General features: G+C 42.4%; 2 protein-coding genes across 6 annotated transcripts in view; one reads left to right on the top strand and one right to left on the bottom strand.

The window, feature by feature from the left end:
- The window catches only part of LOC137527467 (trichohyalin-like), a 105,485-nt gene that overhangs the window by 70,363 nt on the left and 9,010 nt on the right, over nt 1-26,112 (bottom strand). The gene's annotated exons all lie outside the window — the stretch shown is intronic.
- The window catches only part of ZNF618 (zinc finger protein 618), a 223,820-nt gene continuing 201,606 nt past the window's right edge, over nt 3,899-26,112 (top strand). For 4 of the 5 annotated variants that reach the window (XM_068248672.1, XM_068248673.1, XM_068248674.1 and 1 more), the window contains exon 1: nt 3,938-4,017. The gene's annotated coding sequence lies outside the window, so the exon portion shown is untranslated. Of the gene's footprint in view, nt 4,018-26,112 lie in introns of all 5 variants that reach the window. The other variant, XM_068248675.1, reaches the window with a different exon arrangement.

Here is a 26,112-nt window from a genome sequence, read left to right as displayed (position 1 = left end):
CCCAGATGCAATGACCAGCTACAGACCTGTCTCTAACCTCCCCTTTCTGGGCAAGCTAATTGAAAAAGCTTTCTACCTCCAGCTAGGAGCCAAAATCCTACAAAACAACAGTTATGACCCATTCCAGTCTGGCTTCAGGAAACACCACAGCACTGAAACTGCCCTCATCCAAATATGCAACCACCTGCTCATGGCAAGAGACAGAGGAGAGTGCTCGATCCTCATACTGCTAGACCTTTCTGCAGCCTTTGATACAGTTGACCATGACATCTTGATAAACAGGCTACAGGAATACTGCGGCATTGATGGCATAGTTCTTCAGTGGTTCCAATCCTTCTTGAGTGGCAGAACCCACAAAGTGTCTATGGGGCCCTTCCTGTCCACCCCTGTATCACTTAAGTATGGGGTGCCCCAGGGCTCAATCCTCTCTCCCCTGCTTTTCACTATTTACATGTTACCGCTGGGAAAACTAATCCAAAAACATGGCCTGACATACCACTGCTATGCAGACGACACCCAACTATATCTTTCCTTCAAGCCTGGTGTGACAGACCCAACTCTAACTATAAACGCCTGCTTACGTGAACTACAGAAATGGATAAATGACAACTGGCTGAAACTAAATGCAGACAAAACTTAAGTCCTTCTGATTGGAGGGCAGAGCATGATAACAAAACAACTTAACTTGCAGTCTTCACCACTGGGAATAGGAGGCACGGATCTACGCAGCTCTGATCATGTGCGTAGCCTGGGAGTTCTAATTGATTGGGATTTAAACTTCAGAACTCAAATCTCTGCTGTGGTGAAATCATCCTATTTTCACCTGAAGAACATTGCAAAAATCAAGCACCTCATACCCCCAGAAGATCTGCCAACCTTAGTCCACGCCTTCATCACATCCCGACTGGACTACTGGAATGCTCTCTACACTGGCCTTCCAAAAAAGGCCTTGTACCGTCTACAGCTGATACAGAATACTGCTGCCAGACTGCTAACCAACCAACCCCGTCACTGCCACATAACGCCAGTCCTGCACTCCCTTCACTGGCTACCTACAGAATGGAGGGTCCTATTCAAGATCGGCCTACTGACATTTAAATCCCTGAATAATCTAGGCCCTGGATACATGAAAGATATGTTGCAGCTACGTAGCAATCCCCGCATTCTCAGATCCACAGGTTCTAATAATCTAGTCATACCCAGAGTCCACTTGGAAACGTTTGGTCCCAGAGCCTTCTGTCATGCTGCCCCTACGTTTTGGAACTCCTTACCTCAACAGATCAGGACAGCTCCATCCCTGGACGTGTTTAAATCCAGACTGAAAACCTACCTGTTCAGTTTGGCATTTGCAGAAATATAACTTTTGTTGTGTGAATACTTCATCTTACTAATTACTGAATCTGAGAGAGCCTAAGCGCTTTGAGTCCTATGGGAGAAAAGCGCTATAGAAATGTTATTGTATTGTATATAATACACTAAACTATTCTGCATGATGAGCAGCACAGTGTACATCATACATGTATGGCCGAGTAGAAAACACCAGAAAACCGCTCACACCACCCTGGGATAGTGCTGGATCCAGGACAGGCCAGTCCAACGAGACAGAAGCAAAGGAGGAGGATGTCCGCACGATATCCCTCAATCAAGTTCCTTTATTATGGACGTATCCACACCAAATCACACATCATGTAGCTGACATGTTTCGAACCGAACGGTTCTTACTCATAGCTAAAAAATCAATGACACTAGACACCATATATACCATCCTCCTGTGGTGGGGGAGGTCCCGCAAATACAGTCACTCCCCTTAATCACCACATCCAGGAAGGGATATTCACATCCCGGAGAGAAGCGACTCTTTCGGGTAATGTGTCCTATACGGTATGTCTGCGCTCCATCAGGTTTTATTTAAAAATGTATAAAAAAAAAAACTCGTAAAATAAAAATAAAAACAGACAATATAAGAGCCAAAAGAGACAAAGACTAAGGAGCAACTCTGTGTTACGTTATCAATGCTAAATCCCAACGGGAATTTAAACCTTTAGGGGTTCTCGTTCCTAGTCTAAAGATCCATAGGGCCTCTCGACTGGTAAGTCGTTTAGTCAGATCCCCCCCTCTCTGAGCTGGGAGAATCCTTTCCAGACCATGGTAGGAAAAAGAAGCCATATTGCCATCATGGACTTGGCGAAAATGCTTCGCTACATTAGAAATATTGGAACTAAGCCAACCGGGGCCGCAAAAATGTTCACCGATTCTGGCACGTAAAGATCTAGTAGTGCACCCCACATATTGTAGGGAGCACTCGGTATGGCCAACAGCACATGTAATGTAATACACCAGGCTCTGCAGATAGTCTGTATGATGGGCAGCACATTGCATGTATAGAATAGACCAGGCTCTGCAGATATTCTGTATGACGTACATCACACATGTATGGGCAGTAGCACATGTTGTATGTATATAATAGACCAGGCTCTGCAGATATTCTGTATGATGTACATCACACATGTATGGGCAGCACATGTTGTATGTATATAATAGACCAGGCTCTGCAGATATTCTGTATGATGTACATCACACATGTATGGGCAGCACATGTTGTATGTGTATATTAGACCAGGCTCTGCAGATATTCTGTATGATGTACATCACACATGTATGGGCAGTAGCACATGTTGTATGTGTATAATAGACCAGGCTCTGCAGATATTCTGTATGATGTACATCACACATGTATGGGCATTAGCACATGTTGTATGTATATAATAGACCAGGCTCTGCAGATATTCTGTATGATGTACATCACACATGTATGGGCAGTAGCACATGTTGTATGTATATAATAGACCAGGCTCTGCAGATATTCTGTATGATGTACATCACACATGTATGGGCAGTAGCACATGTTGTATGTGTATAATAGACCAGGCTCTGCAGATATTCTGTATGATGTACATCACACATGTATGGGCATTAGCACATGTTGTATGTATATAATAGACCAGGCTCTGCAGATATTCTGTATGATGTACATCACACATGTATGGGCAGTAGCACATGTTGTATGTATATAATAGACCAGGCTCTGCAGATATTCTGTATGATGTACATCACACATGTATGGGCAGTAGCACATGTTGTATGTGTATAATAGACCAAGCTCTGCAGATATTCTGTATGATGTACATCACACATGTATGGGCAGAACATGTTGTATGTATATAATAGACCAGGCTCTGCAGATATTCTGTATGATGTACATCACACATGTATGGGCAGCACATGTTGTATGTGTATAATAGACCAGGCTCTGCAGATATTCTGTATGATGTACATCACACATGTATGGGCAGCGCATGTTGTATGTATATAATAGACCAGGCTCTGCAGATATTCTGTATGATGTACATCACACATGTATGGGCAGCACATGTTGTATGTGTATAATAGACCAGGCTCTGCAGATATTCTGTATGATGTACATCACACATGTATGGGCAGAACATGTTGTATGTGTATAATAGACCAGGCTCTGCAGATATTCTGTATGATGTACATCACACATGTATGGGCAGCACATGTTGTATGTGTATAATAGACCAGGCTCTGCAGATATTCTGTATGATGTACATCACACATGTATGGGCAGCACATGTTGTATGTGTATAATAGACCAGGCTCTGCAGATATTCTGTATGATGTACATCACACATGTATGGGCAGCACATGTTGTATGTGTATAATAGACCAGGCTCTGCAGATATTCTGTATGATGTACATCACACATGTATGGGCAGCAGCACATCCATGTAACACACAATTGTATATGGGCTGTGCAGGCAGAACAGCAGCACCATCCATCCAGCAGCCTCTCCCCTCCTCCTCCCGCCCCCCCAGCCTCCTCCCCCTCCAGCCGATCCGCTCAACTCTCCCGGGCCGAGGCTGCCAGGGAGCCGGGGAGTCATCGCATCCAGCCGGCCAGCCGAGCCACCTCGCACCGCACGCCCCCCCGCCAAGGTAAGAGCGGCCGATCCCCCCAACTTCCAGCCTGAGCGCCCTCCCGATCCGATTACTGGAGGGAAGTCCATGGGGGGGAGGGGGCATTGCATCTGCAAGAGGGGCATTAAGAGTGACCCCCCAACTCCCTCCCTGCACCCCCTAAACCGCTGCTGCAACGCTTACAAAACGGGGTACAATGTGTGTGCATGGGGGGGTGGAAGAGGGGTTAATATGATCATCCTGAGCTACAGTCCCCAACTCTGTACCCCCCAGGGAGGGGTTGCTGCTGGGAACACAAAAGCCCCCCTTGCACACCCAGCCTCCCCCCCCCCTCCCTCCCTTTGCTTTCAATTCTTAAAAAAAAAAAGATTTTTTTCCCATTTATTTATTTTTTTGTTTTTGCAAAATCTGCCCCTTTTTCTGTTTCAGATGCAACTATGGGGTGCAACCATCCTTCAGCCCCTCTGATTTTACCCCTGCAAAGCCCCCTATACCAGGGGGACCCTCCTCCACCCTCTCTAAGGCCTTATTTCTCTCTCTCAATTTTTCCAATTTTTTTTTTTTCATTTCTGAAACGGCAGATTTATTTCATTAAAACAACGCCACCTACAGGAGAACTTCCCTGCAAATGGGAAAAATTCAGACTGAAATAAACAATTATTTCTCTTTTTTTTATCTCAAACTTTAATTTACTGAGTTTTTCTCTTTGATGGTTTAGAGTGGGGGGGAAGGTGCCTTGGGGGGTGCGTCTTGTCATATTTGATCATGGAGGACATCGCTGCTGTCCTTTTATTTCAAATCCCCAGCAATATACATATCTTTAATTTTTACAAATGTGAAATTCTTGGAAACATTTTTTTTTTTTGTTTAGAATTTAGGAATTTGGTGTGAAAGCAGACAATTCTTAGTGAGAAACAGCATTTTGAAGAGATAAAATGGTAGTTTCACATGATGATGATTTTTTTTTTTCTACCAAACGATGAGGAGATTGGAAATTATATCATTTTGAACTGATTGGATTTCTGCATTGAGGAAAAAATGAAAAAGAATGCAATCTTCACTGTGTTGGGGGCACACCCATGAACATTACATTTTAAAATTTTATTTTTTGCATTAGGAATGTTACTGCTTTGTGATGCAACAATTTATGTTTATTTTTATTTATTTTTTTATATATACTCAGATCTAGGCTTTTGTGATGTCATTTTCAAGATGTAAATCTCCATGGGAGAAAATGGTTAAAGTTTCGGTGATGACTGGCTGTTCATAATGGGCATGGATTATGTTTAGAGAGTAAATTAAATTTTAGCCTGAATATAAAATCCACTAAAAGCAGGTTTTATGCTCTGGGAAAAAAAAAGCAGTTATCCTTGCATGCTCATCCTATCGCGTTTCAGAATATAAGCTATATCCATGTGACAGTTTTCATTCAACTAGTGTCTGCCATATTGAATTAAATTCTAATTAAAACAATTTGATTATAAAAGGTGCATTACTGGAAATTGAACATTTTTTTTTCCTTAGTATTTCAAGATCTTACTGTCCCATTGTTTTTATAGATCTAATTATGTGGTTGGAAAATTAGTTATGCAGTTTGTAGAGAAGATTAGGCATGTGTGATTTTTATTTTTAGACACATTTGCAACATTTAAAAAAGACACTTTTTTTTTCTTTTTGAATTCATTATCACTGTACCATTTTTTTTTTTTTTCTGTAAATCTGTAGGAGCTAAAATGTGAAATATTTCTGTTTCCATATACTGGTGCCAATAGTCAAATCGTGGTAGATGGTGTTTGGTGATATGTTTTTGGTTTGCAGTGACATGTTTGGGCTGTGATTTAGAAAATGTAATACAAATTTTATTTGAATGTGATTCTTGGGTTCTTTTCTGGCAATGTATCTGAATGTAAAAAATTAAAACATTTTTATTTCTTTTTTTACAACTTTTACTATTGTTTTTGTAATTTTTTTTTTATGAAGTTGTACAAATTGTCTGGAGATGTCCTCAGATGCATTAAATGAGGGCTTTCTATGGATTTTGGCGAACATTGATTTTGAAAAGTCAATGATTTATGCTTGGTCGTAGATTGGTGCGAAGATTGGAATGGGCGTGGAATGGTTGTCAGCGGTAGTGAAAATTCCCATGGGACCTGCGATGTATCTGCATTGACCATGTGCCTGGTTTTGTAATATTCAGTTTATTGATTTGTGTATTTTATCAGCTGGTCCACCTTAAAATATCTTATGTTAACTGTCTTAATATGCACTTTCTATTTACTGAGAAAAAAGAGCCCAGTGCAACTTTGCTTCCTAGACAGAAATTATGGATATTTTTTTTTTTTTTTTCCTTGGTGATTTATGAATTTGTGTGGTTTATTATTATACAGTATCTTATGGAGGAGGTTGAGCAAGTCATATCACTCAACAACCCTCCAAGGGCCTGACAATCTCTAATGTCCTTACAAAAATCTACAGCTTGGGGGTAATCAAATTAAAACGTAACTAATGCGTCGTTATTTTTAAGGTGTTAAAGAAATACTAGAGCAGCGATAGTACAACATTCAGGCTGGGAACCTGAAAGGTTGCGTTTTGCTGCATATTCGTTTGTGCATTTTGAGTGCATTTGCATTCCGCACATGCGTTTTAATCAGGGCTGTGGAGTCGGAGTTGAGGAGTCGGAGCAATTTTGGGTACCTGGAGTCGGTGGTTTCATAAACTAAGGAGTCGGGAGTTGGATGATTTTTGAACCAACTCCACAGCCCTAGTTTTAATGTTTGTGTTTCACAGAAATAAATCGCAAGTGGGTTTTTGTGCGTGGTGTGTTTTTTATTTTTTTTTTATTTTTATATATGTTTTATACTGCTCACTAGGAAGTCAACAGGAAGTGGAAATACATCATCGAACTTGTTTTTTTTTTTTTTAATTAATAAAAAGCATAAAAAAACCCCCAATAAAACGTTATACCTCAGTATCACCATTGACATACATTATGTGCATTTTAGATGCATTTTAGAAAAATATGCAGCAGGTTCTGCGTTTTTCGAAAATGCAGAATGCAAACAAATGCGTTTTTTCATGCAGCTCATTGACTTACATTATACGTGTTAACACTAGCGTTTTAAGCAATGCTAGCCTTTCTGCTTCGTGTGTTACTACCTTCAAAGTTCATGTAGATGTATTCCTGGTGGTAATGGAACCCAGGAGGACCCCAGAGCTGCAAGGATTAACCAACTATCTTTCTACCATGCTATGTACGTATATCATGGTACCAACGTTTTTAGCATGAAATATATAATACCTTGTGTGGGAAACTCTTTTTTTAAATATAAAGTGGTTATCTATGTAGAATTTTCCATAGCCTCGCCAACAATTTGCACTGGAATGGGAGCTGCAGACCTTTACTAGTTGCTAATGAAATACTAACTTTCTCATCCAAGTGTGAATTGGATAAAGTGACTGTACTTTAAACAGTTAACAATTCTGTGTAATTTTTTTTTTTTTTTTTTTTTTTGCTCTAGTACAAGAACAATTAAAAAAAATATATATAATAAGTTGATTGGTAGTGGGTCTTACGAGATGCCAGTTTTACTGGGTGCCCAGTTATATTGTGGAGAACTAGCTCTGCTAGGAATATATGTAGAGGGTTAAAATGAACCAAAAGCGCCCACCTAGTGTAAACACTATGCCATGTGCACCGGAAATGCTTTCAGAAATCAGGTGTATGCAAAGCTTCAGCACCACATGAGCAGGTAACTATTCCCATAAATGCATTACTGCAGGACAGGGTTTGACTATGTAATAATTGTTTTACGGCCACAGAAAGCCAGACATAAATCCAAAGTAGTTGGGTTATAGCACACCTATAAAAAAAAATTGAATTTATATCAGAATCAGAAATATTTATTTCGCCAAGTACAACAGGTGCTATACCCGGAATTTTTTTTGCCACATAGAGGGTCGGTGATGGTACAGTGAACAACATAAAATACAATGAGTTGTACATGGAGTGGGCATATAGACAAGCATAGTGAAGGACTGGAGGGGGCATCCAAGTGCTATGTTGAGGGGAGCTCATTCATATTCCATTGCGGCGCTCAACCACTCTGCAGCAATTTGGTTACCCCCCAGTGCGTCCATAGAGGAGGATAGTGCAGAGAAGAGAGAGAGAGCTGGAAAGCATGAAGGAGAGAGCGAGAGAGGAGATGACGGAAGTATAGAGGAGAAATAAGAGCGAGATAAAGAGTCCGAGAATCCCATGGGATTGCGGTGGTAGCTTGGATTACTGTCCAGGTTGCGAGTAGGCTTGTGGCCTAGTCTGGTGAGGTTGGACCAAATGTGGTTGGACTGGTAATCCCAGACTCCAAAAAGACCGAACGGTGGCTTCAGCTTCAGGCAGAGGAGAGCATCCCTTCTGAAGGGGGGCAGGCATATATCAAAACATGAGAATTTAACTTGTTTTGTGATATATATTCATATATATATTCTCACAAAACAACTATCATTTGTTTTACAGCTTCAAGTTAAATATAATTAGTTTGTATTACAAAGACTGTGGGCTCGATTCACAAAGCGGTGCTAACCCAGTTAGAGACTTTAGGCGTGATAACCATTGCACCATGCTGGTGAAAAAGCTAGTTTAGGCGTGATAAGTTTAGATCGCGCGCAAAGTCCCGCACGCAAAGCAGGGCCATTAAACTCTATGCGAAGTGCACCAGACTTTGCTAGCGCAAAACTTTTGATCAGTTGTGCACTGCGGGGCTAACCCAGTTGGTGCTATACCGGTAGTTATCACGCCTAAACTTATCACGCCTAAACTGACTTTTCACCAGCGTGCTAACTGTTAGCACCGCTTTGTGAATCAAGCCCAGTGAGTACTTTTTTTTTTTTTTTTTTTTTTTTTTTATATCTGCCCTTTTCAGTACCATTTTTCATGTTGGCCGCTGGCTGAGTAGAATTTTTGTGAAGTTATATTCTGACTACTGATTTGCACACATTTTAGTTATTAATGTAGACTATTTTATGGAGAGTTCATTTTGACCAAATCAACTAAATTTCATAGCTCTGCAGAAGTCAAGGGAAGAGTAATCTTAGGTTTTGGTGGAGAACACTAACATGTTTACTACTTTTTTTTGTTTGTTTTTTTATTATCATTATTTTTTCCTGCAAATATTATAAGTGAGTGTAGTAGTCCTGTCCCCATACTTTAGGACTTTGATTAGTTTCCAAGGAAATGTTAGTGTATCTGTTTGGGATGTTGATCAATGATGAGTATGTCGCCAAGTGTAACTAAGCATGTGCAAACAGTCTAACGCAGCTAAAAACATGTATAACACACTGCATGCGGCACGTTAGACACCAACACAACATCTGCTTTGTAAACAGGCCATTGATTTTTCATTGCTGTGAGTTATTCTGCGTTACATGTTTTAACGTGCGACTTTAACGTCGCACTGTGAAAGAGCCCTTATTCCTTCAAAATGTAGTGTGAGGCCTAGCTTCTGAGTTGTGTATATCAGGCATATTACAGAAGATGGCTATATCATGGTGGATTGAATTGCTTTTTTGTGATCAAATGCTTTTCACATATGGGGCATGGGCCAACAGTGGGGCTAGTCTACTTTAGTGGACATAGCAGGAAACCTCATAGGGAAATTCAGCTACCATCATTGAGCGGACAGCACCCTCTCAAACAGCTAGGTTTCCAATAGGCTGTAGTAAACTACACCCGCACTATTTGGCCAATCACAACGCTTTGTGCTGTAAGACGGTACTGGGATTGGAAAACTGTTCCCTCTGAGGTTTCCTGCTGGGTCTCCTTAAGTAGTTTAGCCCTCCAACAGCTTCTGAGTATTACGGCCAACTATTCATTGTTTATCTTGAAATGACCATAGAAAAACCTATTAATGTGCACGTTCCTTCTAAGTACGGTAAACTAGTATACTCTAATGAGAGTATAGGGAGGAGCACATAAATCAGGAGATTCTGGTTAGCCACTACCACCTGCATAAACACTTGGGGAAATCCATTGTTCAGTTTGGTCGGCACCACCACGTACTAAAAAGCTCTTAACCAAAAGTTGATTAAAAGTACAGCATGTCAGGACAAATGGAGTTTCTACAGAAAAAGTTCCTACTGCCCCTCTATACTGCACAATCTACTTTCAATAAAAAGCCAAAACCAAACTAACCAAATCCAACAGATTTAGCTGTCCTGCAAGTAGATATAGAGGATATGTTTTGGTTTTGGACAGGAAGATAATAAATTATAAATTAAGGGTAATCAAATTTAAATCCAGTAAATATAAAAAAAAGTCTTTCTTTGCCTTTTTGCAGGGGTGTCAAACTCAAAGTGGGCCGAAATTGAGCTCTGGGACCAATTCGCGGGACGACCTCGATGTGTCTAGTGGCCACCCCTCTTCCTTATAAAGTTCCCTGGTGTCTAATAGCCCCCCTCCATCCCCTATACAGTTCCCTGGTGTCTAGTGCCCCCCCGATCCCTAGTGTCCCTCATCTATACAGTTTCCTGGTGTTTAGTGGTTCTCCTTTCCTTATACAATTCCCTGATATATAGTGCCCCCCCTATACAGATCCCTGTCTAGTGGCTCCCCTCCCTCTCCTATAGAGTTTCCTGGTACCTAGTGCTTTCCTCCTCCCCATATGGCTTCCCTGGTGAGCTAGGGCCTACCCTACAAATATAGCCTCTTTGGTGGTCTTAAGTGGGCCAAACATAATGCAAAGTGGGAAAACCACCTGAGGGCCAAATCTGATGGCTCAGAGGGCCAGATTTGGCCCACGAGCCGGAGTTTTACATGTATCCTTTAATGGATCCTGAAGTGACAGGGATATGGAGGCTGCCATATTTATTTCATTTTAACCTCCCTGGCGGTAAGCCCGTGCTGAACACGGGCTATGCCGCCAGAAGGCACCACTCAGGCCCCGCTGGGCCGATTTGCATAATTTTTTTTTGCTACACGCAGCTAGCACTTTGCTAGCTGCGTGTGCAATGCGATCGCCGCCGCTACCCGCCCATCCGCCGCTATTCGTCGCGCTGCGGCCGCCCCCCCCCCCCCCCCGACCCCGTGCGCTGCCTGGCCAATCAGTGCCAGGCAGCGCTGTGGGGTGGATCGGAGCCCCCTATGACGTCACGACGTCGATGACGTCATCCCGACCGGTCGCCATGGCGACGGGGGAAGCCCTCCAGGAGATCCCGTTCTTTGAACGGGATCTCCTGATCTCCGATCGCCAGGGGTGATCGGAGGGGCTGGGGGGATGCCGCTGATGTAGTGAGACCTTGTCTCACTACATGAAAAAGGAAGAAAAAAAAACGGATTTGCTGCCCCCTGGCGGATTTTTAGCAAACCGCCAGGAGGGTTATACAATACCAGTTGCCTGGAAGTCCTCCTGGTCCTGTGCCTCTAATACTTTTAGCCCTGAACAAGCATGCAGCAGATCAGGTGTTTCTGACATTATTGTCAGAACTAACACGATTAGCTGCATGCTTGTCTCTGGTGTTATTCAGGCACTTCTGTGGCCAAAAAGATCAGTAGGGCTGCCAGGCAACTGGCATTGTTTACAATCAAATATGGCAGCCTCCATATCCCTCTCACCTTGAGTTTCCTTTAAGAGGTCCTATTCCAGCTTTCATAAAGCAGACACGTACTTAAACTGTGTTTTGTTGATTATTGATCTGTCCTCATGATCCCAGTTCCCCTGGCCTCATCATTTTAAATGATGTCATCAATGAAGAGGTACTATGTTTGCAGCCAACAGTCAGTTCCTGTATCTGCTTCAGGTTGAGAATAGGGTGTGGCGTCAGGCTCCTGTAAGCTGTCACTCACAACACCGGTCTCTCGGTGATGATGCCGAGCTCAGGCTCATAAGATACTCAGCTTTGCAGTGTAACCATAGCAAGCCAGACACCACAAGTATAAACCCAGCAGTTGTCAACTACTGGTGACAAAAACCTGGAGTTCTGGATTATGTAAAAGTCAAGGCATTAGGTAAATCATAGTTTACTACTTTATAAGCTAGGGAAAACACTTGACAATATTGGCAAACAATACGTGTTAGTTTTCTTTGTTGAAAGTGGTATGAAATTCAAAATTAAGGTTTAGGTCTAAAACATTAAACTTAGCCCCCAAAAATATAAAGCATAATAAGACTGAGCTAATGTCACTTGAAGGCATGTTTACACTTTTTATTTAAATTGATAAAATTTTCTGGCCAAATTGTCTTGAAATTAAGTCATTACTGTGCAAACAAATCCGAGAAAGTTGACTTCATAAACTGAGGAGTCGGATCATTTTTGTACAAAATCCACAGCCCTGTTAAATATTAGACTAAGGAGTCGGAGTCGGAGCCATTTTGGGTACCCAGAGTCGAAGTTGGAGTCGGAGTCGTGGTTTCATAAACTGAGGAGTCTGAAGATTTTCGTCCCGACTCCACAGCCCTGATTCCGTTGTATTACTTATCCTAGTATTGTCAAAATTGAGGTTAGATATCCATATGTTAAAGTGAGGCTGAAGCGATTATAAAAAAACAAAACAAAAAACAACAACAACAAATAACAGATACTCACCTAAAAAGAGGGAAGGTCCTGGGTCCTATAGAGTCTTGCCTTCCTCTCCTGGGCCCATATGCAATTCACTTTTCCTAATGAGTTTTCTCCTAGGAGATAATTTTTCATCTTCTATTTAAAATAACTTTTCAGCACTTTACAACTGAAAAAGTACTAAAAAGTAGATGAAAAATGTTCTTGCTTGCTGGTGGCTTATTTTTTTTTTATTTATTTATTTATTGTTTGCACCTGACTGTTTGCATGGATTAGAAGCTTATTTCAAATAGTACCAGGGCGAAAGAGTTTCTGTGCCTCTTGAAACTTAAAGGAGAACTGAAGTGAGAGGGATATGAAGCTGCCATATTCATTATCTTTTAGGGCTCGTTTCCACTATCGCGAATCCGCATACGTCCCACGCATGCGGATTTGCACATGTAATGCAAGTGGATGGGCCTGTTTCCACTGTAGCGTTGTTGAGGTGCGTTTTTTTTTCAGCGGTGAAAAAACGCACAAGAGCCGCAGAATTCGCCTGCGAGTGGAATGCATGCGAATCGCATGCAATGTATTTAATAGGAAAATCGCATGCGATTTCCCCATGCGTTTTTTGCTGCGAATTCGCATGCGTATTCGCATAGGTACCAATGTAAATTCACACAGGCAGTGACATGGTTAAAATCGCATATACCCTCACCTATGCAAATTCGCAGCAAAAAATGCATGGGGAATCGCATCCGCATGTGATTTCATCAGCGGTGGAATCCAGGCGATTCCGCACCGCAATAGTGGAAACGAGCCCTTAAGCAATACCATTTGCCTGGCAGCCCTGCTGATCCTCTGCCTCTAATACTTTTAGCCACAGACCCTGAACAAGCATGCAGCAGATCAGGCTTTTCTGACATTATTGTAAGCTAATGTAAGATTAGCTGCATGCTTGTTTCTAGCCGGTATTGTTTAAAAGGAAATAAATATGGCAGCCTCCATATACTTCTCACTTCAGTTGTCCTTTAACCTGAATAGTAGTCCATGATCTTTTGCAGAAAAAAATAAATAAGGCCTCTTGCACACTGCATGCATTTCAGATTCCGATTCCGCTTTTTAATCTGTTTTTACATCCGATTCCGATTCAGATTTTTAATCTTAACTGCATGCTGCGTTTTTTGATCCGTTTTTCTGTTGAATGTATTCAGGAAAAATCGGAAACGGAATCGGAAACGGAATCGGAAACGGAATCGGAATCGGAATCGGAAAACGGATTTGCAGTGTGCAGGGAGCCTAAAAGTGATTTCCTACTGAAAGCTATGTCATGAGGAGACCATAGAGGAAATTATAAATGTGATAAATAGTTTTGTTTTGGTCAGGAGATGAACGTAATTAATACAATGTGGTCGTACAGTTTCTGCTGTAATAATGAGCTGCATACCATCTCTGCTTGATCCACTTTACATCTTCTCAAGATCAAAAACCTAATCTTGTAATATCTCTACTCTATAGAAAGTCCTTAAAGAGAACCAGAGATGAAGCAACCTCATGTATTTTACCTTATAAATCAGTGGGAACATGACAGTAAACACCTAATCTGCTCTTTGTTACATTGTTCTCTGTTTAATTTGCCTGTTATCACCTCTAAGATAAGAATCCCGACTAAGCAGTCGGTCTGGCTTTGCTACAGAATAATTATAGCTGAGACTGTGTTCTCTTTGGTGTCTTCAAGTCCAAGCCTGCCCCCTGCTGGCTTTGCTCAGGAATCATTATAGCTGAGTCATTATAGCAAAGCCAGACTCAATGCTCAGTCCGGGATTCTTATCTCAGCTAGATAACAGACACTTTTAGCAGTGAGGATGGAACAGAGAGCAGGGTAAATGTTTTCTCTAATGTTCCCACTGATTTCTATGGTAAAATACACAAGGGTGCTTCGTCTCTGGTTCACTTTAAAGAGAACCCGAGGCGGTTCCATGGGGAGCAGATGGGACACTGAGGCATGTTCTCTGCCTCATGACATGCCTCTGTCTCCACACTGCCACTCTCTGCCCCCCCCCCCCCCCCCACTGCCGCACTATAGCTCCCCCCCCCCCGAGATTAGCGGCATTTTTCGGAGTGTATATAGAGGAGAGAGATTCCCTGTTCAAAATGCCCACTAGGGGCGTTCCTGCAGGGTTTCCAGTGCTGCCATTGGGCAGCTCTCTCTCCTTGACCACGCTTCTTTCTTCTTCTTTCTGCTCCCCCGTCTCCCTGCACGCTGGGGATGAGAATCAGTCTCTCCTTCCAGCGTCGTGACCCTGAGGACACAAAAATGAAAGTGGGCCACTGCGGCCCACAGGAGTGTCAGAGAGCAGCGGTTTTGGCGGCTAAATGATCCGCTCAGCCCCCGATTAGGTAGCTCTTTGTTTTTTTTAATGACCCCCACCTCAGGCTTCCTTTAAAGCATGAGGGTTAGCCGTGCTATCTCAGGAAAAAAACACATATGTAAGTAGATAAATACTTGTTCTACTTACATAACCTATGTATTGCACTGTCCACGTTTTAATTTCAGTGAATTTTATATAGTAAGTGGAAAACCGTTTCAGGCATTTTCCATCTTTACTGCCTCTGACTGAAGCCAATCCTCATGTCATTTCCTCCCTTACTCATAATTATTATTATTATTTTTTTTTTTTCTCCTTTGCCTGAAATAGTGTTTACAGAACTGCACTGTCATATCTAGCTTGCTTTGTAAACGCATGAGAGCAGAACATCGGATTTCAGCAGCTTCTGCAGAGGGGTGAGGTGATTTAAAGGACAACTGTAGGGAGAGGTATAAGGAGGCTGCTATATTTATTCCTCCTTAAGCAATACCAGTTTCCTGGCAGCCCTGCTAATGTCTTTGGATGCAATAGTGTCTGAATAACACCAGAAACAAGCATGCAGCTAATCTTGTCAGTTCTGACATTAATGTCGGAAACACCTGATATGCTGTATGCCTGTTCAGGGTCTGTGGCTAAAAGTATGATGCTGGGTACACACCATGCGTTTTCCCGCTCGATCCGCGGGTCGATCGAGATCGATTTGATTATTCCAAACATGCTCAATTCGGGTTTCGATCGTTTCTGTCGTCGATTTTGCATACTTAACATTCAAATCGACGGCAGGAAAGATCGAAACCCGAATCGAGCACGTTGGAAATAATCGAATCGATCCCAATCGAGCGGGAAAACGCATGGTGTGTTCCCAGCATTAGAGGCAGAGGATCAGCAGGACAGCCAGGCAACTGGTATTGCACAAAAGGAAAAAAAAATGGCCGCCTCCCTACAGTTGTCCTTTAACTTGCGTTTTTTTCTTCTCAGCCTCTTGTCAAACTGAGCTGCACTCAGCCTGTCAGCAAAGAACAGTAATGTGGGAGGGGAAGAAGGGGAGATAGCAAGTTTCCCATCCCACTTCCCTCTCACCATTTATTACAGCAGAAACATTTGATTATATTGGAATGCTTGCAATGTAAGGGCAGGATGTAGACTACATAATAAACACAGAGCAGTGGGATAATGGAATTTGATTTCATGGCTGACAATTTTAGCAATATGTATACAGAGTATGTAAAATAAGAACGATTCTGAAGACAGTTTCTATTTCTGAATGAAGCCTGGAACCTACTAGAAAGTGCAAAACGTTATCGCAAGCGCTAGCAATTTGTGATGTGTTTTTGTGATGTGCGTTTTGGGAGCGATTTCCCTGCACCTATACAATTCATAAGATTGGAAAGACTCCCAAAAGGCTGCATGTCCTGCGATTGCGATTTCCTTAACCTCCTCAGCGGTATGGACGAATATATCCGTCCATCACCGCCGGAGGTCGCCGCTCAGGCCCTGCTGGGCCGATTTTTGCCAAATAAAAAGCAGCACACGCAGCCGGCACTTTGCCAGCCGCGTGTGCTGCCTGATCGCCGCCGCTCTGCGGCGATCCGCCGCGAGCAGCGGCGAAAGAGGGTCCCCCCAGCCACACCGAGCCCTGCGCAGCCGGAACAAAAGTTCCGGCCAGCGCTAAGGGCTGGATCGGAGGCGGCTGACGTCAGGACGTCGGCTGACGTCCATGACGTCACTCCGCTCATCGCTATGGCGACGATGTAAGCAAAACAAGAAGGCTGCTCATTGCGGCCTTCCTTGTTTATTCTGGTTGCCGGAGGCGATCAGAATGACGCTTCCGGAGCGCCCTCTAGTGGGCTTTCATGCAGCCAACTTTCAGTTGGCTGCATGAAACAGTTTTTTTTTTTTTAATTTAAAAAAAACCCTCCCGCAGCCGCCCTGGCGATCTTAATAGAACGCCAGGGAGGTTAAAGGGGCATTATGCCGAAAAATTGTAAATATGTGCAAACATATACAAATAGAAGTACATTTTTTTTTTTTCCAGAGTAAAATGAGCCATAAATTACTTTTATCCTATGTTGTCGTCACTTACAGTAAGTACCGTAGTAGAAATCTGACAAGCAAAAGGATTGAAAACGCTCACTAAATGCTCAAAAAACGCTCTAATGGGTTCCAGGCCTAATAGTGATGGACTGCGTGTGGTTGGGGGAATCTCAGAACATGACTAAGACCAGTTGTGATTTTTAGGCCTACTGGCCCTTTGAGAAGGCTTGTGTTATGTTTGTGTGGTCTCTAGAGTGTGCCAATTACCTCCAGATATCTGCTGCTTCCCTTATTAGTGAGTCCTCTATAGAATATAAATTAGAAGTCACAGTTGGAAGCTGTTGGGCGTATTTAATAACACTGTGGAAGAGCATTCGTTTCCCGTGTTTACGTGGCGCTGGCATACAGACAGTGCTTAGTACCCAGCTATTCACATTAGTCCTCCGTGCCCTTAAAGAAATACTGAGGGGAAAATAGATGAGATAAACGTTTGTGTGCACAGTGCCAAGCATACAAACAACTAGGCTGTGCTCCTTTTTTCTTTCACTGCCTGAAAGAGTTAACATTCAGGTATGCAAGTGACAGTTTCTCTCCAATCCAGACCTAGTCAGGCTATAGAGTAACCCTCACTGATAAGGAATTACAGTCATAGAACATTTTCCTTGTACAGAACATCTGAGAGCAGAGAAGAGATACAAAGTGTCAACAGTTCATAGATTTTAGCTCTGGCATATTTCAAAGACTGTGTCCATGAGCAGAGACCATGAAACAGTAAACACTTCAAAAGTAGATTTAAACATAAAATACAACTCTGGGATATGTCAAAAAGGTCATTTTTGGAGTAGGAGGATAGATATAATTGTTTCTCCTCAGTTTATTTTTACCTCCGCATTACTTTTAACCTTGGGCAGCAAGGTGGCGTAGTGGTTAGCGCTCTTGCTTGCAGCGCTGGGTCCCTGGTTTGAATCCCAGCTAGGTCAACATCTGCAAGAAGTTTGTATGTCCCCGCCCCCCCAGTGTCTGCGTGGGTTTCCTTCGGGCACTCCAGTTTCCTCCCACATCCCAAAAACGTACAGATAAATAAATTGGCTTCCCCCGAAATTGGTCCTAGACTGATACATACACTACACGGTACATACATAGACATAGGACTATGGGAGGGACTAGATTGTGAGCTCCTCTGAGGGACAGTTAGTGACAAGACAAGGACTTCCACGTTGTTGGCCTCCGATGGCATCCCCAGCAGCCCTGCGGCGGTGAATCAATGCACGCGTGTGCGCAGTATGGCCAGACGCGCGCGGGACAGGGTGGCCTTTATAGGCTGAGAAGGCGTGTTTGATGAGGTGTCAGCTGTGATGTCATCAGCTGACACCTTTTTGCAGGAGGTGCTGTCAATTCTGGGGGTGGGCTTAGGGTCTGTCCCTTGAGTACTTAAAGGGAACCTAAACTGAGAAGGATTTGGATTTTTCCTTTTAAAATAATACCAGTTGCTAGACTCTCTTGCTGATTCTATGTCTCTAATACATTTAGCCACAGCCCCTGAACAAGCATGCAGATCAGGTGCTCTGACTGAAGTCAGACTGGATTAGTTGCATGCTTGTTTCAGGTGTGTGATTCAGCCACTACTGCAACTAAAGACTGCAGCAGGAGAGTCAGGCAGCTAGTATTGTTTAAACGGAAACATCCATATCCCTCTCAATTTAGGTTCCCTTTAAGGCCAGAGCATTCACTTGCTCATTGGCCTTTATACTAATCAGTTCGCTGGTTCTTGGCCCTTAGCTAGTGAGTTTGAGAGCTACATTTCATATATTGCGCATCAGCACGGTGTATATGTACTCAAGTCAGTCAGTATTATTTGTAATATTGTCTATTGATTTGCGTACCGAACTTTGCCTGTCTATTGACCTCGAATCTGCCTAGCCCCTTTGTACTACTGCCATCTGATTTCTGTGGATGACTCGGCCTGTCCCTGACTTCACTACTGTTTGATCGTTACAATACGACTGACATCTGATTTATCTGTTTGACTCTGCTCGTTATTTGACTACGATTTTGCCTAACCCTTCTGTACAGTCATCTGATCATGTGTATGACCTTGGCCTGTCTCAGGCTACGCTTTTCTCACTAGTACTGTGATTTGCACTTGTTAAGTCAGATCTCTTCACGTATCAGCGTGTTAGATTATTTCTAAATTTTAGGGTCTAAAAGCGTTGCTATTTTTTTCACAAGCTTTTAGACACTAAAAGCATGAAAAAATCATACGGCTAGATAGATCTGCGGCAACCCCGCACATTACACATCTCCCCTAGATCTTGATCTGCTATTCTCTATCCCCTATAGTGAGAATGCTGTCTGTCATGAAATAAATGCATCTGTTTTGAATAATTAAAACTACACTATTTTTCCTCTGAAAAGTTTGAGTCCTGGCCAGAAATGGCTCTTCTAGGAAATGTTCCTACCAATAAAATGTTGTTCTTTAAGGTGCTTTCGTTATCCTTGCGTAGTTAGGCCCAGTGCACACCAAAACCGCTAGCAGATTGTCAAAACGCTAGTGGTTTTGGGAGCAGAGAGACGATATGTGCCCGGTGCACACTGAGCGGATTTTGTATGTGATCCGCCGGCCGCATCAGCGTGGCTAATGTATCTCTATGGGCTGGTGCACACCGGCAGTTTGAGGTTTTAAGCAAACCGCAAACGTGCAGCAAGAGGCACGTTTGCGGCTTGCTAAAAACCTCAAACCGCCGTATGCACCAGCCCATAGAGATCCATTAACCACGTGGATTTTCAAGCGGAAGCGGCTGGCGGATCCGCCCAGTGTGCACTGGGCCTTACATAGTTTGGTTGAAAAAAATCAAGTTTAACCATGAAAAAATAAAAAAGTTGTGTACCTTTCTCTCCTGCACCCTCTTATATCCCAGTTAATCCGGAGGAAGGAAAAAAAACTCTTACAAGGTTTGGGCCAATTCACCAGGGAAAAAAAATCCTTCCCGACTCCAGATGGTAATCAGATACAATCCCAGGATCAATATATTAATACCTAGTAATTATAGCCACAAATGTCCTTCAATGCAAGGAAAGCATCCAAGCTTCCTTTAAAGAGACTCCGTAACAAAAATTGCATCCTGTTTTTTATCATCCTACAAGTTCCAAAAGCTATTCTAATGTGTTCTGGCTTACTGCAGCACTTATTACTATCACAGTCTCTGTAATAAATCAATGTATCTTTCCCTTGTCAGACTTGTCAGCCTGTGTCTGGAAGGCTGCCAAGTTCTTCAGTGTTGTGGTTCTGCTATGCACTCCCCCCTCAGGGGGGAAAGAAACACACAAATGATCTCTTGAGATTCAAAAGGAAGGCTGTATACAGCCTGCTTGTGTATGGATGTATTTTCTATGTGTGGACATGCTGTACATCAACCTACTTCCTGTTTTGGTGGCCATTTTGTTTGTTTATAAACAAACTTTTTAAAACTGTTTTTAACCACTTTTAATGCGGCGGGGAGCGGCGAAATTGTGACAGAGGGTAATAGGAGATGTCCCCTAACGCACTGGTATGTTTACTTTTGTGCGATTTTAACAATACAGATTCTCTTTAAATGCAGATAATTTGCCATAAGTACTTTTCAGTAGTAAAATAGTCCATGTTTTCATAACTTTTACTGTAAAGAACCCCTTTCTAAATAGATGGATTGATTGGCTAGGGTGAGGGCTGTCCAACTGGTGGCCCGCGGGCCGGTTGTGGACCCCAGGATGAACTCACTTGGCCGGACTTTTTCTGGGTCAGGCTTCCTCCTCTGGCAGGCCAACTTTTGTTTGCACTTGGCTCCGACCCCTAAGCCAGGTCATTGATGCTCTGCCCCCTCCAGCTGAAAAATCCCCCTGCCCATGAAATTGGACAGCACTGGGCTTGGCAAATCGGGCAGCTCGTCCTCTGGTTATCTCTGTCTGTAATTCCCAGGCATTTGTCAGAATGCTAACTAGAGATGGTCTATGAGATACTAAAAATTCTGTTGTGTATGCAAAATTAATGCAAATTTAAAGCAGTTTGGGCCAATCAAATGCACTTCCTGCTGATTCTGATTGGCTTAAGTCCAAGCTGCATAAAATTTACAGGCAAGCAGAAATTGTTCGCACCTCATTGACCATCTCTGCTAAAGACAAGATCTTAAATGCAGTTTAGTAATTTAGGCACTGCTTACTTTGGAAGGCAAAAAAAATGAGGGCAAAAGTGCAAAGTTTCTAAAAAAAGTTACTTATAACTGTTCCTATTGGATGGCAAATCCAACAAAACTTAAAGGGCAACTGTAGTGAAAGGAATATGGAGGCTGCCATATTTATTTGCTTTTAAACCATACCAGTTGCCTTGCAGCCCCGCTGGTCTATTTGACTGCAGTAATGTCTGAATCACACCAGAAACAAGCATGCAGCTATTGTCAGAACTGACAATAATGTCAAACACCTGATCTGCTGCATGCTTGTTCAGGGGCTATGGCTAACAGTATTACGCAACTGGTGATGTTTAAAAGGAAATCAATATAGGCAGCTTACATATCCATCTTGCTATAGTTGTCCTTTAAGCCTGGTACACACTTTAAATTTTGATTGAGCAATTTTATCACCTCCGTGTAGTGCGAGTGCTTTTTCTACACAATCTGTTCATAGTATTCAAAATCTGTTTGCCCTCATGCTACATGGAGTTGGTAAAATTGGTCAGTCATTGGCCAATAAAAATGTAATGTGTAGACCAAGCTCTAATGAAATTCTTCTAAAAACAAGCACAATCATACACACTCTAGGGTCAGTTCTTTGAACACTGTCCAGCTATTTTCTGGTATATTTTAGGGTTATAAACCGACAATGGGGCATCCTCCTCCCTTTAGATTGTAAGCCTCTGGTAGGGTCCTTCCCCAGTGTATCCAACCAACTTGATCATGTACCCCCCCCTTCATTGGTACCCATCCTGAGGACTGACTTAGATATGAACTGTGGTTCGTATTAGTTAATTTAACGCTGCCCTTCCCCACCCCCAGGTAGACCTAATTTAGAGGGATGTTTGTTTTAAATATGCTTATAGATGAGGGGCTGACTTCTCTTTAATATGTAACTGTAACTTTAATATGTAAAATAAAATAAAATCAATTCTTTATTTTCATCTGGTAATCAAGTAATCAGGATGCTAACCAGGCAATCCAAAAGTTAAAATCACTATTACTTTTCTTGTTGATAAATGATCATTCCCCAGTTTACCTGACTCTTATTTGGTACACACCAACATTTTGTTACACAAAAAGGAAGTTGCAGGGAATGCTGGGTTGTCCTTTTTTTGCTTCTCTACTTCCCCTTCAGATTTAATTAATGCAGCCTGGTTGGCTGAAGCCTCTTTCCCTCCTGTTTTCCCCTCCCACACCTCTGTTCCTCTCTGATTGGCCAATATTTCTCATGCTGATGCAATGCACTTTCTATAGTGAAGGGTGGGAAAATCAGGCAAAGGAGAGGAAGGGAGGAAATAAGGATTGGCTTCAAAATGGCCACCGCTAAAATGGGAAATGCTAAGAAGGATTTTTTTTTTCTGTATGAAAATCACTGAAATCAAAACGTAGCAAGTGTGTGTGTGTGTGTGGGGGGGGGGGGGGGGGGGGGGAGGGTGTTTTACCCCCTGTTGCCTTCAGAGCTGCCTTAATTCTACATGGCATTGATTCAACAAGGTGCTAAAAGCATTGTTTAGAAATGTTGGCCCATATTGATAGGATTGCCAACATTTATAGGATAGGATAGAGCGTCTTTGGGATGTGATGGAAAGGGAGCTTCATGCCCTGGATTTGCATCCCACAAATCTCCATCAACTGCAAGAGCAGTTGATGGAGATTTGTGGGATGCACATCCAGGGCACGAAGCTCCTGTTCCATCACATCCCAAAGATGCTCTATTGGGTTGAGATCTGGTGACTGTGGGGGTCATTTTAGTACAGTGAACTCATTGTCATGTTCAAGAAACCAATTTGAAATGATTCGAGCTTTGTGACATGGTGCATTATCCTGCTGGAAGTAGCCATCAGAGGATGGGTACATAGTGGTCATGAAGGGATGGACATGGTCAGAAACAATGCTCAGGTGGCATTTAACCACGTTAACCTTCAGGACATAGCTCCTACGTCCAAATATGCATACTGGACGTAGGAGCTATGTCCATGAGAAAATAGAGCTGCCGGGGTTCGCAGGGCCGCAAAATACAGGGGTGCGCTGGCCTCCCTTTAGCCCGGAGATCAATGAATGGGAAAGCAGTTCCCATTCATTGATCCAAGTCCTTTAGAACGATGGCTGGCTTCTACGGAGAAGCTGCAATTGTTCTGTTACATATCCCCTCTTCACTTCCTGTAACTACGCTTACAAGAAGCCAAAAAAAAAAAAAATTTACTGTGGCCAAATAGTTAAAGTGAACCGAGCATCATTTTTAACACCCAGGGCAACTGTATAGCAAATTAAAAATGCATTCTAAAAATGTGGTTTATTATTAAAAAAAAACCTTTCAATTTACCTCATTTTTTTACATCTAAGGGTTAAAATAGCCACTTTGTCGGTCCGTAAAGCTGAGCAGGAGATTGTGGAACACAAATAAGAAATCACCTCATTAGACTTTATTGACCACAAACAAACCCCCATTGTACTTCAAACAGAAAACATCAGTTACAGTTGAAGAATTTCACACCTAGCCTGGACAATGCTAGTTGTAAAACAGCAGGGGTTGAGCTTCTGAACAATGGCAGCCCTTGCAGCTATTTGAAGCCAGGAGCTGCTTAGTTCACTTTAAACTACATCTACATACATTTTTTATTAAAATGAATAGACATTTTACATTTAACTGTTAACCTCCCCCACACCGAAAAATATTTAAATAAAATTTTTAATTAGAAAAATTGCAATAAAAAAACAAATAGTTACCGAAGGATCTGAACTTTTTTAATATGCATGTCAAGAGGTTAAATTACTAATATTTTTTTAAATTATAAGCTTGTAAATGGTGATGGATGCAAAACTAAAAAAATGCACCTTTATTTCCATATCAAATATTGGTGCCATACAATGTGATAGGGACGTAATTTAAATGGTGTAATAACCGGGACAAATGGGCAAATAAAATACGTGGGTTTTAATTATGGTAGCATGTATTATTTTAAAGCTGTAACGAGCAAAAACTGACAAATCATGATTTTTCTTTTCCATTTTTTTTTTCTCGTAATATTCCCGTTAAAATGCATTTAGAATAAAATATTTTGTAGCAAAACGTAGCACCCCAAGAAAGCCCGATTGGCTGCGGAAAAAACAAGATATAGATTATTTCATTGTGATAATTAGTGATAAAGTTATTGGCGAATGAATGGGAGGTGAAAATTACTCAGATGCATAAGGTGAAAAAACACTAAAGGCTGAAGTTATTAAACGATGCCCAATTGGCACTAAGGGGCCTAAAGTGTGCCAAGAAAACATCCCCCACACCATTACACCACCACTACCAGCCTGCACAGTGGTATCAAGGCATGATGGATTCAAGTTCTTATTCTGTTTACGCCAAATTCTGACTATCGAGGCTCATCAGACCAGGCAACGTTTTTTCCAGTCTTCAACTGTCCAATTTTGGTGAGCTCGTGCAATTTGTATCCTCTTTTTCCTATTTGTAGTGGAGATGAGTGGTATCCCGTGGGGTTCTTCTGCTGTTGTAGCCCATCCGCCTCAAGGTTGTGCATGTTGTGGCTTCACAAATGCTTTGCTGTGAAATACTCAGACTGGCACCAACAACCATGCCACACTCAAAATTACTTAAATCACCTTTATTTCCTATTCTGACATTTAGTTTGGAGTTCAGGAGATTGTCTGTCTTAACCAGGACCACACCCCTAAATGAATTAAAGCAACTGCCATGTGATTGGTTGATTAGATAACTGCATTAAATGAAATTGAACAGGTGTTCCTAATAATCCTTTAGGTGAGTGTATATATGTGTGTGTGTGTTTTTTTTCTGAGATAGCAAAGCTGACAGCATCTCTTTAACCTCTAAATTTCTTTTGACCTGATCTTAATCAGGTAAGATTATAGGCTTTCTAAATAGCTGTGCGTGTTCAGTTAAGCAGGAGACACCGGCCGCTGGTTATAGATCTTCCATTGATTGGCCAGGGTTCTCTGTATTAGGTAAGTGCGGTGTTGCCAGGCTGCAGGGTGTGTGTATAGGAGGCGGGTTATAGATCTTCCATTGATTGGCCAGGGTTCTCTGTATTAGGTAAGTGCGGTGTTGCCAGGCTGCAGGGTGTGTGTATAGGAGGCGGGTTATAGATCTTCCATTGATTGGCCGGGGTTCTCTATTAGGTAAGCGCGGTGTTGCCAGGCTGCAGGTTGTGTGGATCAGATGCGGGTTATAGATCTTCCATTGATTGGCCGGGGTTCTCTGTATTGGGTAAGTCAGGGTGTTGCCAGGCTGCAGGTTGTGTGTATCGGAGGCGGGTTATAGGTCTTCCATTGATTGGCCGGGGTTCTCTGTATTGGGTAAGCCAGGGGTGTTGCCAGGCTGCAGGTTGTGTGTATCGGAGGCGGGTTATAGGTCTTCCATTGATTGCCCGGGGTTCTCTGTATTAGGTAAGTGCGGTGTTGCCAGGCTGCAGGGTGGGTCTGTGTGTATAGGAGGTGGGTTATTGGTCAGCCATTGGCCAGGGTTCTCTGTATAAGGTAAGCCGGTGTTGCCAGGCTGCAGGTTGTGTGTGTATCAGAGGCTGGTTTGAGGAATGAATTCCCTCGAGAGCACGCAGGCCATCTAACCACAAAGAGATAAATCTTTAACTTCACGTCTTTAAGTTATTGCCAGTCATTATAATGATTATTTTTCTAAGCATTCACTGAGCTGTTAATGCCTAAGGACGTTTTATAGAGCGCAGCGTTCTTTACAACCCGTCTCTCGAGAGCCCGCGATCTGCCCTCTCATATCTCTCTGTCTAGTTTTTAGGTCAGGTAAAATCTAGGGTAAGAGACTAACTAGTACCGTCCCTCGTTTGCAGAGTGTCCTTATATTTATTTTTTTAAGGGGTCCTCTGCACTCCTATGGCCCAGTTAAAAAGCACAGTATTATTTAATTTACTGTTCCCCTTCTTTGGTTAATCATATTATTAGTTTCTCGAATGGTGTATAATCTATATCCTGTG

Source organism: Hyperolius riggenbachi, chromosome 8, assembly GCF_040937935.1.
Source record: "Hyperolius riggenbachi isolate aHypRig1 chromosome 8, aHypRig1.pri, whole genome shotgun sequence".
In the NCBI taxonomy this organism is placed as follows: Eukaryota; Metazoa; Chordata; class Amphibia; order Anura; family Hyperoliidae; genus Hyperolius; species Hyperolius riggenbachi.
This window is presented reverse-complemented; position numbering and strand designations above follow the sequence as displayed.